General features: G+C 46.3%; 1 protein-coding gene across 1 annotated transcript in view; it reads right to left on the bottom strand.

The window, feature by feature from the left end:
• Window positions 1-17,830, bottom strand: part of DHX15 (DEAH-box helicase 15) — a 284,488-nt gene that overhangs the window by 50,250 nt on the left and 216,408 nt on the right. The gene's annotated exons all lie outside the window — the stretch shown is intronic.

The following is a 17,830-nucleotide window of genomic DNA, read 5'->3' as shown; positions in this document are numbered from 1 at the left end:
GCTGGTACATTTCCTCACTATAAAAAAAAAAAATAAATCTAAGATACTTTTCCCTTTTAAGAATTTTTTCAAGACACTCAGGTCAAGGATGAACAAATCCTGCAGATTTTCTGAGACCAGAAAGAGCATGGAGTAAACTTCATGCCCTCTCTCCTGCAGTGGGTCAGGCTTAATCATTCTTGACAAGAGGAAGGAGCTTTACAACTTGTACGCTTGAATCTCTTTTTGGAAGAGCAATTTATAAAGATCCACAAAAGACGCAATCTGTAATCATCTTTCAAATTGTAGAAGACCCAGTTGTATGAGATCATGAAAGGACAATAGATAAAAATCCTCAAACTCCTCTCCTATAGAGAGATCTTCCAACAGACACTGGAATTCTGGCTATTTCCTCTGTGTCCAATCAAAAACATGATTCTAGTTTTGTCTGATTGGCAATATGCTCTCTAAGCACCATAGTGCCAACCTACTTTGACCCAGTTTGGTATCAGTTATGTTTTTATGATTTGAGCTTGGCTGCCTGGGGCAAGTTGGGTCTTAGAAATATTTCATTTGAGAGAAAAATGTGATTCCTTGTTGGACCACCATGAAACCTTTGAGGTAGTTTCCAAGGTGGTTCAGAGGTGGCAGTCAACAGGGTTTGAAGCACAGAATGATGGTCTATTGCTAAGATTCATTGCTTCCCTAACATTATCTCCAAAGAGACTGCCTCTACTGCATAGTATATTTATGCGCCTATAAGGCACATTTTCAAGATAGTCTAAAGCCTACAGCCATGAAGTCAATAGCTATGGCAGAGGCTCTCAATGAAGTTTCATAATAAATATTATTGGTCATGTGGACCAGATGTTTTTCACACTCCAATCCTAACCAGTATTCAGGTGGTTATGGAATTCAGCTAGCTGCTTTTCAGAGAGAAACCTTGGTACACTTCCAGGATTGGGTATAAGTACTGCATCATTTAGATCTATTAAGAAACTGTGCAGGACTGAAGTATAGCATTCAGACAGTGCTTTCTTCCAAAAAGTTCTAGAATATTTAATTTCTTAGTCCTTTTGAGCGGCATGGCAACTAAGGTTTACCAAACTCTTCGTGAATCTAGGCACAGCATCGTGTACCCACTTTCTTACCTATAAGATACTATCAACGTTTCTTACCAATTGGATGCCACGTCTTTAGGGTCATCCAGAAACTGGATAAGGCCAAGAATAGGTCACCTCTAACTTGAAAATCACATGAAACAGCCTTGGCCATACTATACAATATTTAGGAAGGAAACTGTCAGATGGAGACCTGTTCCTTATCTATGGCAGACAGCACTGACAAAAAGTCTTGAGTAGACTCTCTTCAGAACTAGACTAGAATCAAAAACAAGCAAACCATCAGGACTCCAATTCTTCTATTAGCAGAAGCTCTATTGATTCCAGGGATTGCGTTAATCTTGGAGCTTAAAGATAGAAGATCTAAAACTGAGCTCAGTGGGCCTCAGTTCCAAGTGAAAATAGAAGCAAGTGAGACTCCATGCAGATGGTGCTGAAACATGCCTGGAAAGCCAGGTAAGCATTAGCACTGAAGGCTGGGTGTCCCAGAATTCCTTGACATATCTAACAGAGTCAAAGTGCTTAACTGGGACCTTGATTCTTCAGATATGTTAAGCAACTATGCAAGTCTGTTGCTCTGCTGTGCTTCAAAAAATGATAGTATTAGCATCAACCTCGAAGGGAAAGTCTTATTTAATCTCCATTTAACAGTTTTATAAAATCTACTCTATCTGTGGCATGGATGAGCAGGGGTGACTCCAGGCCAGGGCTGACTGTCATTTCCTGTTCACATGTTCTAAGCCTCTGCTCATGTCAGTCAGACATGCTGCCTCTGTGTGAGGACCTTACATTATTTAAATGATTAACTATTTAAATTCTAGTTTAAGCTAAGTAATAATTATATCCTTATTTTTGAATGTTATTGTCATTTATCCCATTGTCTTTCAGTGGGGCCTTACCAGCAAATTACCTGCCACAGTTTTTCATCTGTTTGAATCCACTGTCTTCAGAGACAGGAAAATGTTTTCATTTTATATTGCATCACACTTTTTCTCACTCTGAGAAACAGGCCAGTGGCTTCAAGTTCCATCCCAAGGGTAACCAAAAAATGTCTATTACTAATCATTAAGCACAGTTGCTTATCTGTAACAGGTGTTCTCCTAGGACAGCAGCATGTTGGTACTCACAAGTGGGTGACATCATCCAATGCAGCCTGGCACGGAAAACTTTTGTCAAAGTTTCTAGAAGCTATGCCCAGCCTGCTACTATCAACACGTCCACCTGAGGTCCCCCCTTCAGTCTGGTAACATAGCAAAATATGAGCGAGAAAACAAAACAAACTGAAGGAGAACCCAACTCAGTGGGGAGGCGGGAGCGGGATTCCTGTGGACTAACATCCTGCAGTCCTAGGGGAACACCTGTTACAGGTAAGCAACTGCATTTTCTCCTAGGACAAGCAGGATGGTAGTCCTCACATGTGGGTGAATACCAAGCTCCAGACCGCCCCTGCCAACAGGAGAGACCAACAGCAACCGAACAAGGTGCCAACAGGCACAACACAACTGCAGCGCTGTGTAACAGCAGGGGACTGTCTGGTTACCACAAAGGCACGAAGAGTTGGGTTCAAGCCTGGAACAGGTTGCGCAGGACGGATTGACCGAAGGCGCTGTCCTGGTGCCCGTCTTTATCCAAGCAATAATAAGTCGTGAACGTGTGAAGAGAAATCCAGGTTGCAGCCCGACAGATCTCAACAACAGGGACTGCACGCAAATGCGCCGACATCACCATAGCTGGCACAGAGTAAGCCTTTACTCTGCCGGTTAGCGAAAGGCGATGCAATTCGCCAGTCAGTTCGACAAGGTCTGTTTACCCACCGCCACCCACAACCTGTTGGAATCGGACATGAAGAGCTGGGTGGACTGTCTGTGGCCGGCAGTGTGATCGAGGTAGAAAGCCAAGGCCCTTTTACAGTCCAAGTTATGAAGAGCCTGTTCTCCTGGGTGGGAATGAGGCCTCAGAAAGAAGGCGGACAAAAAGAATGGACTGGTTAATATGAAAATCAGTCACAACCTTGGGCAGAAACGTCAGACGCGTACGCAAGATCACACGATCGTAATGCTCACTGACCCTACGAGCCAAACTAATCACCACCAGGAATATAACTTTCCAGGTGAGGAACTTCAGGTCACAGGATTGCAGCGGTTCAAATGGAGGATGCGTAAGCCACGCTAGGACAACACTGAGGTCCCACAACGCAACCGGAGGCCGAAGAGGGGGCTTCAGCTGGAAGAGGCCCCGCATCAAGCTACCTACTAAAGGTTGGAGTAAAACAGGCATGCCAGCGACACCTCGATGGTACGCACTGACAGCGCAGAGATACACTGACTGAGCTAGTCTGAAACCCAGACTTGGACAGATGCCACAGGTAGTCCCACAGCTGAGGGAGGGGGCAAGAAAAAGGGTCCAAATCATGGCCTTCGCACCAGATGGAAAACCTTTTCCACTTCAAGCTATAGGACTTGCTGGTGGAGGGCTTTTGGGCTGCCACCAGGACCTGGGAGACACAGTCCGCGAGCTCCAAAGACTGAAGGACTACATGCTGAACATCCAAGCCGTGAAGGCCACTGCCTGGAGGTTCGGATGGCGTAAGGTGCCCTAATTCTGCGAGATGAGATTGGTCGCCATCCCCAGCCGAATGGGTGCCTGCAGCGACAGGTCCTGCAGAAGCGAAAACCAGACCTGTCGGGGCCAAGAAGGTGCCATGAGTATCATGGTCCCCCTGTCCTGCTGCAGCTTCAGCAGAGTCCTCAAAAGGAGCGGTAGAGGGGGGTACGCGTACAGATTACCATTCCCTCACTGGAGGGAGAAGGCATCGCAGGCCAGATGGCTGTCCCCCCAATACCAGGGAGCAATACCTACTCACCTTGTGGTTGTGTGGGGAGGCGAAGAGATCCTCATCCGACGTACCCCACACTAGTGAAACAGTGCTGCCCCCACATCCGGATTAAGGGACCATTTGTGAAGCTGGAAGGAGCGGCTCAAATCGGTCTGCTAGCACGTTGAGATGGCCTGGCAGGTAGGTCGCTTGCAGACACATTCCCCGTGAAAGGACCCAAGCCCACACTTGTACCGCCTTGTGGCAGAGGAGGAACAAACCAGTGCTGCCCTGCTTATTGACATACCACATCGCAATCTGGTTGTCCGTCTGAATTAGGATGGCCTTGGATGACAACAGGTCTCTGAACGCCCACAGAGTGTTCCAAATTGATCGCAGCTCCAGGAAGTTTATCTAAGAGCGGGCTTCGGAGGCAGTCCAGAGACCTTGCGTGTGAATATCTTTCACATGGGTTTGTTCAATGCCCGGAGGTCGAGAATGGGGTGCAAACCGCCATTCCTCTTCGGAATGAGGAAATACTTTGAATAGAACCCTTGGTCTTGCTGATGGCGAGGGACTGGTTCCACCGTGCCCAGCCATGAGGAGGGCAGCGAGTTCCATCTGAAGTATGATCTGGTGGATGGACGAACCCCACGATGGACATGGGGGGAGAGGTCTCTGGGAACAGACTGAAGGTCAGAGGGTACCCGACAGATGATAGTGAGGACCCAGTGGTCCGACGTGATCTTTTTCCAGCAGTGGGCGAAGCCCAAGAGCCTGCCTCCGAGCAGGGAATCTGGAGGATAATATTTTCCTCTGCCAGCAAAAGAGCTTCTGGGAACCCAGCCTGGAGGATTTCCTGGCCGAGAATGGGCCTTCAGAGGCACTAGCGTACAGCTGCTGAAGGGTATCATGATGGTCCTTCAATTGCGCTATCGCATCCCGGGCCTTATCCCCAAAAAGGTTTTCACCTGTGCAGGGGAGGTCAGCTAGCCTATTCTGAATCTCCAGCTGGAGGTCAGAGGCCCGGAGTCATGTCATTCTCCTGGCATTGATGTCCATCGCTGATATGCGGGCCACTGTCTTGAAAACATCGTAGGTGGAACACACCTCGTGTTTTCCCGCTTCGAGACCCAGCTTGGTAATGGCTGAGAGTGCCTCTTGCTGCTGTTGAGGCAGGCCCTCAGCAAAATCCTGGACTCGTTTCCAGAGACTGCGGTTATATTTGAGTCATATAAAGCTGGTAGGTGGCGATGCGGGCCACCAGCATGGTGCCCTGGAAGACTTTCCTGCACGGGGCATCGAGCTCCCTGTACTCACAACCTGGAGGGACAGAAGCATGGTTGCGGGAGCACCGGGCCTTTTTCAAGGCGGACTCCACGACCACCAACTGGTGGGGGAGGTGCCACTTTTCAAACCCTACAGCCTTGCTGCACCAAGTATGTGGCATTAGCCTTTCTATTGATGGGGGAGATAGAAATGGGGTGCTCCCACATGCGGAGGAGGTGGTCCTTAAAAATATCATGGATAGGAACTGCCATGATCTCCTAAGGAGTGTGGACAAACTGGAGGACCAGCATCTTATGTTGTGCATCCTCCTCCGTAAGGAGCTGAAAGGGAATGGCTTCAAAGGACAAATCCTCGGGGGGGGGGGGGGGGGGGGGGTGACCGGCAACACTACTCCAGTGGAGAGAGCTCCGAGAGAGTGTCATTACACCAAAGGCCCCTCTTCCTCACTGGGACCAGAGTGCCGTGGGCAAGTTCCATGAGAGGTTTCAACCCTGGTCTCAGATAGCTTTGGAGATCTCAAGGGTACTGCAGGCATCGACGCTTCCCCCTGGCATTGAGGGGATCGGAGGCCATGATAGGCCGGAAGGACCCGGCATGGGCTTGGGAAACCGTGGTCTGGGAAACACAGTACCGGCCGTATCTTCTTCCTCCTTGGACCCGAGAATCAGGATCGCTCCGATGAAGGACATCGGTGGCCACTGGGGAATGAGGGTTCCTCGGGCACCAGTTGCATCGGAAGGGTGCTCAGATGCTTCAGCAGGGGCGCTACCATCGAGGACAGAGGTTTCGGCAATGGCGGCACCAGCAGCTCAACACTCTGGAGCGCTTTGAGCACTGCAGACTGCATCATGCTGTCCAGCTCCTCCTGAAAGTCCGGAGTGGTCAGGACTGATGAAGGGGGATGCGGTGTTACTGGCTCTTCCTTGGGTCTCCAAGTTGGCACAAGTACCCAGCACCGGAGTCTGTGAGGCACGCCGAGCACTACCAAGGGCATCGGAGGATGGAGTCTCTAGTGGCCAGTGTCGATTTGATGGCGGCCCAGCAGCCATCGGAGCTGCTCTGAAACCAGAGTTGTGCGACTGCAAACAGTGGCGATGATGCTTGTGGATCTCTTTCAGTGCTCAGTCTGGTCTTTCCCCAGCGCTGAGGAAGCAGATGATCCCGATGTCTTGGAGATCAGTGAGACCATTGATGATCTATCACCGTTCCCTCGATCCTTGGAGGTACTGGCGAAAGGAACAGCCAGGAGAAGTGTGTCAGAAGGCTCGCCACAACCTCTCGGCATCGAAGGGACCGACGCAGGAGTAAACAGAGCAGACTTTGGGGCCCCGATGTTTCTCCATCTTATTGAGTCGAGCCCGACGCCCTTTGGGGGTCATCTGATCACACAGATGGCACCCACGGATGTCGTGCGAGGCCCCCAGGCAGAGAATACAGAACTTATGAGGATCCATGATAGACATGGTCCCACAGGCACTGGGGGCACAGAAGAAAACCGGATGCCATGAAAAAAAACCCCGCATGCAGTCAATGACCAGCGGTCGCCATGCGGCGAGTCAGGAATCAACTTAAAGTTGACAAAAATTTCAGAGAAAAAACCTACGACACCAAGGGGGCACCGATCGCGAAGGGGGACCCAACGAGGAGATACACAGGAACCCGAACTTTATCGAGAAAACACAAGAAAATTGTGGAGCTCCACGACTGTGAGGCAACTGCACCGTGGAAAAGAATAGAATGAAGAGGGACCTCGCATGGATGCATGGATAGTAGCAAGCTGGGCAGGCCCTTCCCAGACCACGGTCATAGCTTCTACTTTGACAAAAGTTTTCCGTGCCGGGCTCCATCGGATGATGTCACCCACATGTAAGGATTACCATCTTGCTTTTCCTAGGAGAATAAGGTTTACTAATATAATCTGGGACATTAAAACATAGGAAGTTGCCTTACTGGGTCAGACCAAGGGTCCATCAAGTCCAGCATCCTATTTCCAACAGTGGCCAATCCAGATTACAAGTACCTGGCAAGTACCCAAATACTAAGTAGATTCCATGCTACTAATGCCAGTAATAGCAGTGGATATTCCCTAAATAAGCTTGATTAGTAGCAGTTAATGGACTTCTCCAAGAATTTATCCAAACCTTTTTTAAACCCAGCTAAACTAACTGCACTAACCACATTCTCTGGCAACAAATTCTAGAACTTAATTGAGCATCGAGTGAAAAAGAATTTTCTCCGATTTGTTTTAAATGAGCTATTTACTAACTTCATGGAGTGCTCCCTAGACCTATTATCTGAAAGAGTAAAAACAGATTCGCATTTACCCATTCTAGACCTCTATCATATCCCCTTCTCAGCAATCTCTTCTCCAAGCTGAATAGCCTTAACCTCTATAGCCTTTTCTCATAGGAGAGCCATTCCATCCCCTTTATCATTTTGGTCGCCCTTCTCTGTATCTTCTCCAGTGCAACTGTATCTTTGAGATGCGGTGACCAGAATTGTACACAGTACTCAAGGTGCGGTCTCACCATGGAGCGATACAGAGGAATTATGACATTTTCATTTTATTCACCACTTCCTTCCCAAGGTCAGGCATAAATTTCTAAACAGCCTGAAAAAGTATACAGAAAAGCAGAAAATACTGCTTTTCTGTACATCCTATGACTTAATATTCTAGCCATATGAAGTTGGAGGAACCAAAAAGATTAAAAAAAAAATAATTAAAAGAATAAAAAATGTTTAAAACGTGCCAGTGGGTCAGGTTAGGAAGACAGACATTCAATTTAACAAGCATTCATTTTCCTAACCCATTGACAGCCATTTCTCCTGGGTTTCTGCTGCTAAGGAGGTGCTAGGGACGTGCTATTGTCCCTAGCACCTCCTTTTTTAGCATGACCCCTCATTTAAATACAGTATTGCGTGCCCAGGAAAGGCGGCTGGGCGCACATTGGGAAAGCGGGCGCTCAACACCGGGCATCTGTTTTCCTGCGCACCTTACTGTATCGATCTGATTTTGTTTGCTTTTTGACTGCCGAAGCACACAGAGCTGATGATTTCAATGTATTATCTACTATGATGCTTAGATCTTTTTCCTGCGTGGTAGCTCCTAATATAGAACCTATTATCATGTAACTACAGAATGGGTTATTTTTCCCTATATGCATCAGTTTGCACTTGTCTACATTAAATTTCATCTGCCATTTGGATGCCCAATCTTCCAGTCTCGCAAAGTCCTCCTGCAATTTATCACAATCCGCTTGTAATTTAACTACTCTGAATAATTTTGTATCATTTGCAAATTTGATTACCTCACTTGTCTTATTCCTTTCCAGATCATTTATAAATATATTGAAAAGCACCAATCCAAGTACAGATCCTTGATCCACTCTGTTTACCTGTTTCTACCGAGAAAACAGACCATTTAATCCTACTGTTTCCTGTCTTTTAACCAGTTTGCAATCAATGAAAGGACATTTCCTCCTATCCCATGACTTAGTTTTCTTAGAAGTCTCTCATGAAGGACTTTGTCAAACACCTTCTGAAAATCCAAATACACTACATCTACTGGTCACCTTTACCCACATGTTTATTAATCCCTTCAAAAAAAATGAAGCAGATTTGTGAGGCAAGACTTCCCTTGGGTAAATCCATGCTGACTGTGATCCATTAAACCATGTCTTTCTATATGCTCTGTGATTTTGATCTTTAGATGAGGTCATGGTGAATCCAACTGCGAGATCTATGCAAAAAGTGGATGGGACCCAGAAGGATAAGCTCCAAGCTCTTGCCGGTGATCAATTGCTGTTTTCTGAGATCTAGCACAAGGTCCATGGAGCAATCTTGGCCGATGACCAGGTCTTGCGAAAGATGTCCGTAACTTTCGACTTCTCAATTTAAGGACAGTGCCAAGAGAAAGCTTGCCCCATTTGACTTGTGGCCAGAGCTTCAAAGACTTAAAGTAAATAAAGCATGTACTGAGCCCCAAGCAAAATTTTCAACATGATTCTTTGATGATCGGCTCAGATTATGGAGGTAAAGAAGTTTCCTCATCCTTTGAAACAGCTTTATCTAGAGGTAAGCTCTGCCTCCCAGGCTCCCACACAACTGATACAGTCTACAGAGAACCATTTAGGGCTTTTGAGCAGCATCTCCAAAAGGCCATGCTAATGTTCAGTTACTTATCATTTAACCATTTTAATATTTAACAACCCTATAAAACTTTAAGCAACCTTCAAAATATCCAACTAGGGAAAAAGAAGAGAAAAGTTAAAGCTAAAAATTATCAGATTCCTCTGAAACAGCCTAATGGGGATGGTAAACAGAGAAAGTGAGATAAATTGAAGAGCTACTACAGCATGGGAACTACAGAGCACAAGCAGAGAAAGGCTTTTGTCTTTCCAAAGATATCTGGAAGTCTCCATTTATTCAATGCTAATTCATGGTCATGTAAATCATGTGACTAGGTGAACCTGTTTATTTTCAGAGAAAGTGTAAGTTAGTTCTCCAAGCACAAGCAGGATGTGAGAACCCACAGATGGGTGTGATGCCCTCTGCAGAGCCTGGTCAGAAGTATGACTGCACAGCTTCTAGAGAGCTTTCAGAAGCTCTTTTGCACAAGTGTGGACAGACTTGCATTGCAGTTGTTGGGCTGACACATCTTCAATTGTTTAATTTGGCTAATAAAAAAGCCAACTCCTAAGGGAAAGGGGTGAGTTCTGTGAAGAGTTATATCCTGCTGTCCTCAAAGAACAGCTGTTACAGATACCTTATGCTTTCTTCAAGTACAAGGATGAGAGAAACATCTTTTTTATAGCAATCTTGAAATATTTTTTGAGGCAATCTGGAAATAAAAAGAAAAGGTTCTGGGAGGAATGATGTTAGATTCTAAACATCAAATAATCATTTCAGGCCACATTTATCAAACTTGTCAGTTAAGGTTAAAGAGATTAGGACTATTCAGCTTGGAGAAGAGATGGCTGAGGAGGGATATGATAGAGGTTTACAAAATCATGAAAGGACTTGAATGGATAAATGTGAAATTTTTATTTACCCTTTTGGATAATACAAGGACTAGGGGGCACTACATGAAGTTAGCAAGTAGAACATTTAAAACAAAATCGGAGAAATTGGTTTTTTCACTCAAAGCACAATTAAGCTCTGGAATTCATTGCCAGAGGATGTAGTTAAGGCAGCTAGTGTAGCTGGGTTTAAAAAAGGGTTGGATAAGTTCTTGGAGAAGTCCATAAACTGCTATTAATCAATAGGGAACAGCCGCTGATTGTTGCCTGCATTAGTAGCATGGGATTTATTTAATGTTGTGGTACATGCAACTTGGATTGGCCACTGCTGGAGACAGGATACTGGGCTTGATGACCCTTGGTCTGTCCCGATATGGCATTTCTTATGTTCTTATGTAGGAGCCCATGTCCACAGAGTAATAAGATGTGAATATGTTGATTGAACTTCAAACCTTGCATTTCTGTTCCATGCAGACTGATATTAGGTAGGCCACTGATGTCATATGACCCTAACACATGATCCTTGACATGCCCTACCAGGGTTATGCCTACCTGGGCGTAACAAGAGGAGACGCAATTTACTATCCGGTTTAGACAGTGTGATTTGGCTACAGCAGTCCCAGGTTTATTTGGGTCAAAATAAGCTAAAAGCTGGGTATACCTTTAAAGGGCTTCAGTCCACTTTAGACAGAAGGCTAAAGATCTCTTGCAGTCTAAACTGTGTAATAATTGTTCTCCCTTGTGCACATGCAGCCTAAGAAAAAATGTTGGCAGGACAATTGATTGGTAAAGCTAGAAGTTAAATTAAGGAGCTTCAGTAGTTATCGTCAAACTAATACATAAGTGCTTTTTCGTTTTGGATTTTAAAGATACAGTTTTGTGAACTAATGGTCATTTTTTGTGAATTCTAATTAGCAGACATGAGTTTGGGAAGATCCTGTTGATTCTTATATATATATATAAGAATTCTTATATATATATATAAATAGTCCAACATCTGATCCTCGATCAGCCATACTCCCCTCAAGATCTAACCACGTCAGATCTGAACTACACACCTGTTTAAGACTCCTTCTCTCATTCATCAGTCTCCTTTTACTCATGCATAACTCGGACTTTGCACAGCAACAAGGTCTATGTACCCACATATCACAATTTAGACTACCCCTCTAATTATTCAAGATATATACTCATGCCTTAAACATCCTTTGTATTTATCCACGTCCTGTTGACGAGTTATTATTATTATTATTATAGTCTATGTAATATTTAATTTGTATTATTTATTTTTTTATATGATATGTTATATGTTACTCATATGTTAAGAAACGCTGTTTAATGTAACGCCTTTATTGCGACAGTTTTGTTCTTTGTAAACCGACCTGATTCGATACTTGTATTGAGAATGTCGGTATATAAAAATCCGAAATAAATAAATAAATAAATAAATATATATATATGTATATATATGAAAGAAGTTTGCTATACAAGATTTATGAGCTATGTTCTAGCTGAGTGTTTTAAGGATGTGCTATAATTACAATAATTAATAGGCATGTGCAGTAGGAAAAAATTGAATAGTTTTAAAATTCGTTTTGTGGGGACCCTAATTCGTTTATTTCAAAACAAACAAAAAAAAAAAATCATTTTTTCGATTCATTCCAAACCACCATGAGAAGTGCAAAGCAGCTCCCTCCCCCAGTCTGGAATGCAGAGTTGCTTACCTGTAACAGGAGTTCTCCCAGGACAACAGGATGTTAAGTCCTCACATATGGGTGACATCATCAGATGGAGCCCTGTCACGGAACACTTTTGTCAAAGTTTCTAGAACTTTGACTGGCACACTGAGTATGCCCAGCATGCCACTAACCCTGCAGCCACCAGGGGTCCCCCCCTTCAGTCTCGTTTGTAGCAAAAGTACGAGCGAAAAATAAAATAATAAAACATAAGTGAACCCAACTCCGCGGGGTGGCGGGTGGGTTTTGTGAGGACTAACATCCTGCTGTTCTGGAAGAACACCTGTTACAGGTAAGCAACTCTGCTTTCTCCCAGGACAAGCAGGATGGTAGTCCTCACATATGGGTGAATAGCAAGCTACAGGCTGAGTCATATGTATGAGGCCAAGCAGCACCGAACATGTGCATCAGGCACAACAACTGGGGTGCTTGTTGGCAAGGATGAGGCAGCCTGAAATTCATAGCGGGTCGAGGTAGGAAGAGTTGGGTTCCTACACCGGAAACAAATTTCTTAGGACAGACTGGCCAAAGACAGAATCCTGTCATCCAGCCTTGTCCAGACAGTAGTGAGCTGCGAAGGTGTGGAGAGTCAGCAATCAGTACTGAACAGTAGTGTGCTAGTGATGTTGCCATTGCTTTGACTGAGTGTGGCTTTACTCGTCCCTGTAGTGGAAGGCCTGCTTGCTGGTAACAGAATGCAATGCAGTCTGCTAACCAGTTTGACAGTGTTTGCTTGTCCACCACATTCCCAAGTTTGTTCTTATCAAAAGAGACAAAGAGTTGGGTGGGCTTCCTGTGGGCTGTAGTGCGGTCTAAGTAAAACGCAAGAGCATGCTTACCGTTCAAGGTGTGCAGAGCTCGCTCACCTAGGTGAGCGTGAGGCCTTGGAAAGAAAGTGGGCAAGATTATGGATAGATTTAAATGGAAATCAGTTACCACCTTAGGAAGGAATTTAGGGTGAGTGTGAAGAACCACCCAGTCATGGAGGAATCTTGTGTAGGGTGAGTAGGTCACAAGGGCCTGTAACTCACTTACCCTGCGAGCAAATGTGATGGCTACTAGGAAAATAACTTTCCATGTAAGGTATCTGAGTTCGCAGGAGTGCAAGCGCTCAAAAGGAGTGTGCAAGAGCCATGCAAGTACGACATTGAAGTCCCATGCCACGACCGGTGGCTGAAAAAAGCCTCTCATGAAGCGACTCATCAGGGGTTGAGCCGTTATCGGGGCTCTGATGGTAAGCAGAGGTGGCACTAAGGTGCACTCGGATAGATGATGTCTGGAGACCAGATTCTGAGAGGTGCCAGAGATAATCTAACAGACTTGATGTGGGGCAAGAAAAGGGATCGAAGCCCTTCTGTGTGCACCACAAGGTAAATCTCTTCTATTTAGAGCAGTAGGATTTCTGTGTGGAAGGCTTCCATGAAGCTACTAGGACTAGAGATACGTCAATTGAAAGGTTGAGTGGTTGTAGTATCATCCTTTCAACATCCAGGCCATCAGAGAGAGGGCCTGGAGGTTCGGGTGGCATAACTTGCCGTGATTCTTTGTTATGAGGTTGAGCGACGTGCCCAGGCGAATAGGGTCCTGGACAGAAAGGTTGAGAAGTATGGGAAATCAAATTTGGCGCAGCCAATATGGGGCTATGGGAATCATTAAGCCCCGGTCCTGTTGTAGCTTCACGAGAGTCTTGCTTACTAGCGGAATCGGAGGTTACGCATAAAGCAGGCCTTTGTCCCCAACAGTAGTCAATTCAGGTTACAAGCACCTGGCAAGTACCCAAGATTAAACAGATCTCATGCTACTGATACCGGTAATAAGCAATAGTTATTCCCTCAGTCAACATGATTAACAGTTTTTGGATTTTTCCCCCAGGAACCTATCCAAACCTTTTTTAAACCCAGCTATACAGACTACCTTAACCACATCCTCTGGCAATGAATTCCAGAGCTTGTGTATTGAGTGAAAAAGAATTATCTTGGATTTGTTTTAAATGTGCTACCTGTTAACTTCAAGGAGTGCCCCCCAGTTCCTTTGTTTTGTTTTTCAACGTTTTTGGACAGCATAACATGGTCGTTGGGTACGAATGCTCTGGACTGTCGTGTCTAGATTTGCTCCTATAAAGGAGAGAAGATGAGACGTGTCAATTGGGATTTGGGGTCATTTATTAGAAATCCCAATGAGTTTAGAAGTCTTATGGTGAGACCAAGAGAGTCAAGGGCTCTTGTTTTGACTGGCTTTTTATGAGCCAGTCGTCCAGGCATGGAAAAACGTATACTCCTCTGCTGTGTAACTGTGTAGCCACGACTGCCAGGCACTTCGTAAAGACTTGAGGCGCCGAGGCTAGGCCGAATGGTAGTACTTTGTATTGATAGTGACTGCGGCCCACCACGAATCGCAGATATTTGCGATGAGGCGGGGATATGGCAATATGGGCTTATGCGTCCTGCAGGTCCAGAGAGCAGAGCCAATCCCCTTGTTGAAGTAGAGGAAGCATGGTGCCCAGGGATACCATCCTGAACCGTTCCTTGCGAAGAAATGTTTTCAAGGCAAGGAGGTCCAGAATAGGCTGGAGAACGCCGGTCTTTTTTGGAATTAGAAAATATCTGGAGTAGAACCCTTTTTCCTGCTGATTCGGTGGAACCGGTTCCACGGCTCTGACCGACAGAAGGGTTGAGAGCTCTGACTCGAGTTTTCCTGTGTGGTCGTCCCAGCTCCAGGATGGAATGGGTGGGAAGGCCGGGTGCATTTTTGAAAAATTTAGACAGTAACCATGGGTTACGATGGACAGTACCCACTGGGCCGTAGTGATTGGATGCCAATTTGTTGCAAAGTGGCACAGGTGACCCTCCACTGGAATATGGCTGCTGCTCTCTGGAAAAAAGTTAAAACCCAGACGCTTGTGGAGCTGGCTGTGGTCTAGTTGTTCTGGTTTGGCGCGCATGTCCCTTCTGAGGTGCCTGAGCCGGCCGTGCACGGGATGCAGGAGGATATCTGCATGGCTTGTAGAATTGTTTCTTGGGTTCTCTATGCGTGATCCTGCGGGTTGCAGAGGGAACATCTGGGGAGACAGTTGACAACTGGCGCAGGGTCTCATGATGGTCCTTTAACTGGGCCACTGCGTCCTGGATCCTATCCCTGAACAGGTTATCTCCGGTACAGGGTAGATCTGCCAGTTTGTCCCGCACTTCTGGGTGTAGGTCTGAGGCCTTAAGCCAGGCCCAGTGTCTAGCACTGATGCCCGCTACCGAGACTCTGGATGCTGTTTCAAAAGAATCATAGGCAGCTCTGACTTCTGTTTACCTGATTCCATTCCTTTTTGTAGGATGGAGGACAAAGTTTCTTGTTGTTGTTGGGGCAACATCTCCACGAATTCCTGGACTTGTTTCCAGAGATTTCTTGTATATTGGGTCATGTATAATTGATATGCTGCAATTCGCGATATCAACGTGGACCCTTGGAAAATTCGTCGTCCCAGTGCATCCAATGCCTTCTGTTCCTTACCGGGAGGAGCAGAAGTTCTCAGAGCCTTCACCGCCGGAGGAAAAGCGAAGATCTCCTCCAGAAGACCTCTCCTTTGTCAGTTTTGTTGTTGTTGGGGCAACGTCTCTGCAAATTCCTGGACTTGTTTCCAGAGATTTCTGGTGATGAGTCATCTGAGGATGCATCGTCCCATGGATTATAAGGACTTTCTCCTTCTCCCGGTGGAGCTCCCGATGGAGGAAGCATACCAAAGCCAAGAAGGCAGGAAGGCATCGATGGATGCGGTGCCGGCATTGATGGATGTGGCACTGGCATCGATGGAATTGGTGCTGGCATCAGGGCATATGAGGTGCGCTTGGGTACCGGTAGCCCCGATGGCCCTGGCATGGGCTCCGGCATCGATGGTTCCCTTGAAGGGACGTGGCCGGGAATCGATCCTTCCTCCTCCGAGGAACCCGGTACTGGAATTGGGACCTGCGGAGGCCTCGATGGACGACTCGATGCTAGCGTAACCAGTGGCAGAGGAGTTGATAAGACACTGATGAGCGTATTGAGGTGCTTGAGGAGTGGTGCCATCATCGAAGAAGCCAGTTCTGGGGCCAGTATGGGGGCCGGCGCCTGGAAGCCTCGTAAGGATTTCAGCACTGCCTCTTGGACCATGCGGTCCAATACCTCCTGGGAAGCCGGCATGGGTTGCATGGCGATTGGGGTAGGAGGCAGGCTAGGCATCACCAGAGCCTCCACGCGGGCCCGTGGAGGCTCTGTGCCCGGCACCGGTACCAGTGGGAAATGCCTACGGGTCCCGGGTCCCAAGGAGTATGGGGGCTCCTCTCCCCGGGCCCTCTTCGCAGGTGGCTAGCTGGAAGTCTATGCCACTGTGGTATCGGTGCCGGCATTGGTCGGGGACGCCCGTCGGTGCCAGTGTCAATGTCTCCTTTGGTGCTCGGTCTGGCTTTCCCCGGGTGCGTGGAAAAAAAAGAGACTGAAGGGGGACCCCCGGTGGCTGCAGGGTTAGTGGCATGCTGGGCGTGCTCAGTGTGCCAGTCAAAGTTATAGAAGCTTTGACAAAAGTGTTACGTGACAGGGCTCCATCTGATGATGTCACCCATATGTGAGGACTACCATCCTGCTTGTCCTGGGAGAAAGGTGTTAGCTGTGGGGTACAACAGCAAGGCACAGTAGCAAAGGAAACTCTAAGTTGTAAGGTCTGGGCATGGAAGCAAGTTTGAGTGACACAAAGACCTCCAACGTGCAGAGTGGAACTTAGATTTTCTTGTAGAATGGGTTTGCCAAAGGTAAAGTTTATCATCACATTTACTACATCACACTGGTTTCTCTAATGATTGTGGGGTGGTTTTCCAGGAAAGCAGTAAGGGCTGCTTTTCTAGAGAACATTTCCCACATCACTGAGAAGGGACACAGAGGGAAATATCTATAGTACCTGAATGTAATCCGCTTTGATGTACACTTGAAGTGCTGAAAAGCGGAATATAAAAATCTAAATAAACATTCTCACTTGTGCTTTCTTAAGGATATTATGGCCAAGCATTGTCATAATTTCTTTTAAGGGATTGAGAAATTAGAGGATAGCTAGAACTTAAGACCTGGACTCTCCCTCCTTCTCTAAATCACATGGAATGTCCTTAGATATTTGCCTTATAAAGTCAGAAAGGGAAAGATCCTCAGGATGGGGACTTTTTCCTTTCCTGTGGAGGAGGTGATCAGAAGGGAGGACCCGGAGACTCCTGTTCAGAAAAATCCTCAGATCTATAACCATACTCCCAAGAACCTCCAGACTGAACCTGATGGTTAGATCAGCGATGTAGTCTGAATGAGCACCTGCTTTTTGTGAAAGGACTTGTCTTGGTTTTAGACAAGCTTCCCTGCCAATGCACTGGAGATTAACAATGGTGCAGGTAGCATCAATACTGATGCCGACCTAGATACTAATATCTATGTCATAGCTGTCAGTAGACAGAAAGCCTCTAGGTTAGGCTGGACCTCAGATTGCATAGATGCTGATGCTAGTGCACCAAATTGAGCCAGCTGGTGCTGCAGTGCCTCCTGGATCTTAAGTTCCTCCTTGAAAACTGCAAATACCAACACAGAGTGGGAGGCAGAGGAGAGCAATCTTCCTGGATCACCTGAACTGTATCTGAGTCTCAGCTGGGCCCTTGGAGATTGTTAAATTCTCCCAGGATCTTTTGAAGATGAAGAGCCTTCATTGCAGTGATGTTTGGGAGAATGTATTGCTACTGCTAATATATCCCTGCTCTCTTCACCATGCATCAACTGTCAATGCTTTTTCATCTTTGCCCGATACTCCACATTCGTGTCCTTTAATACTGATACCAATGAAATGGAACCCTTCACTTTTATCGGGTAGGAAGA

This window comes from Rhinatrema bivittatum, chromosome 1, assembly GCF_901001135.1.
Source record: "Rhinatrema bivittatum chromosome 1, aRhiBiv1.1, whole genome shotgun sequence".
In the NCBI taxonomy this organism is placed as follows: domain Eukaryota; kingdom Metazoa; phylum Chordata; class Amphibia; order Gymnophiona; family Rhinatrematidae; genus Rhinatrema; species Rhinatrema bivittatum.
This window is presented reverse-complemented; position numbering and strand designations above follow the sequence as displayed.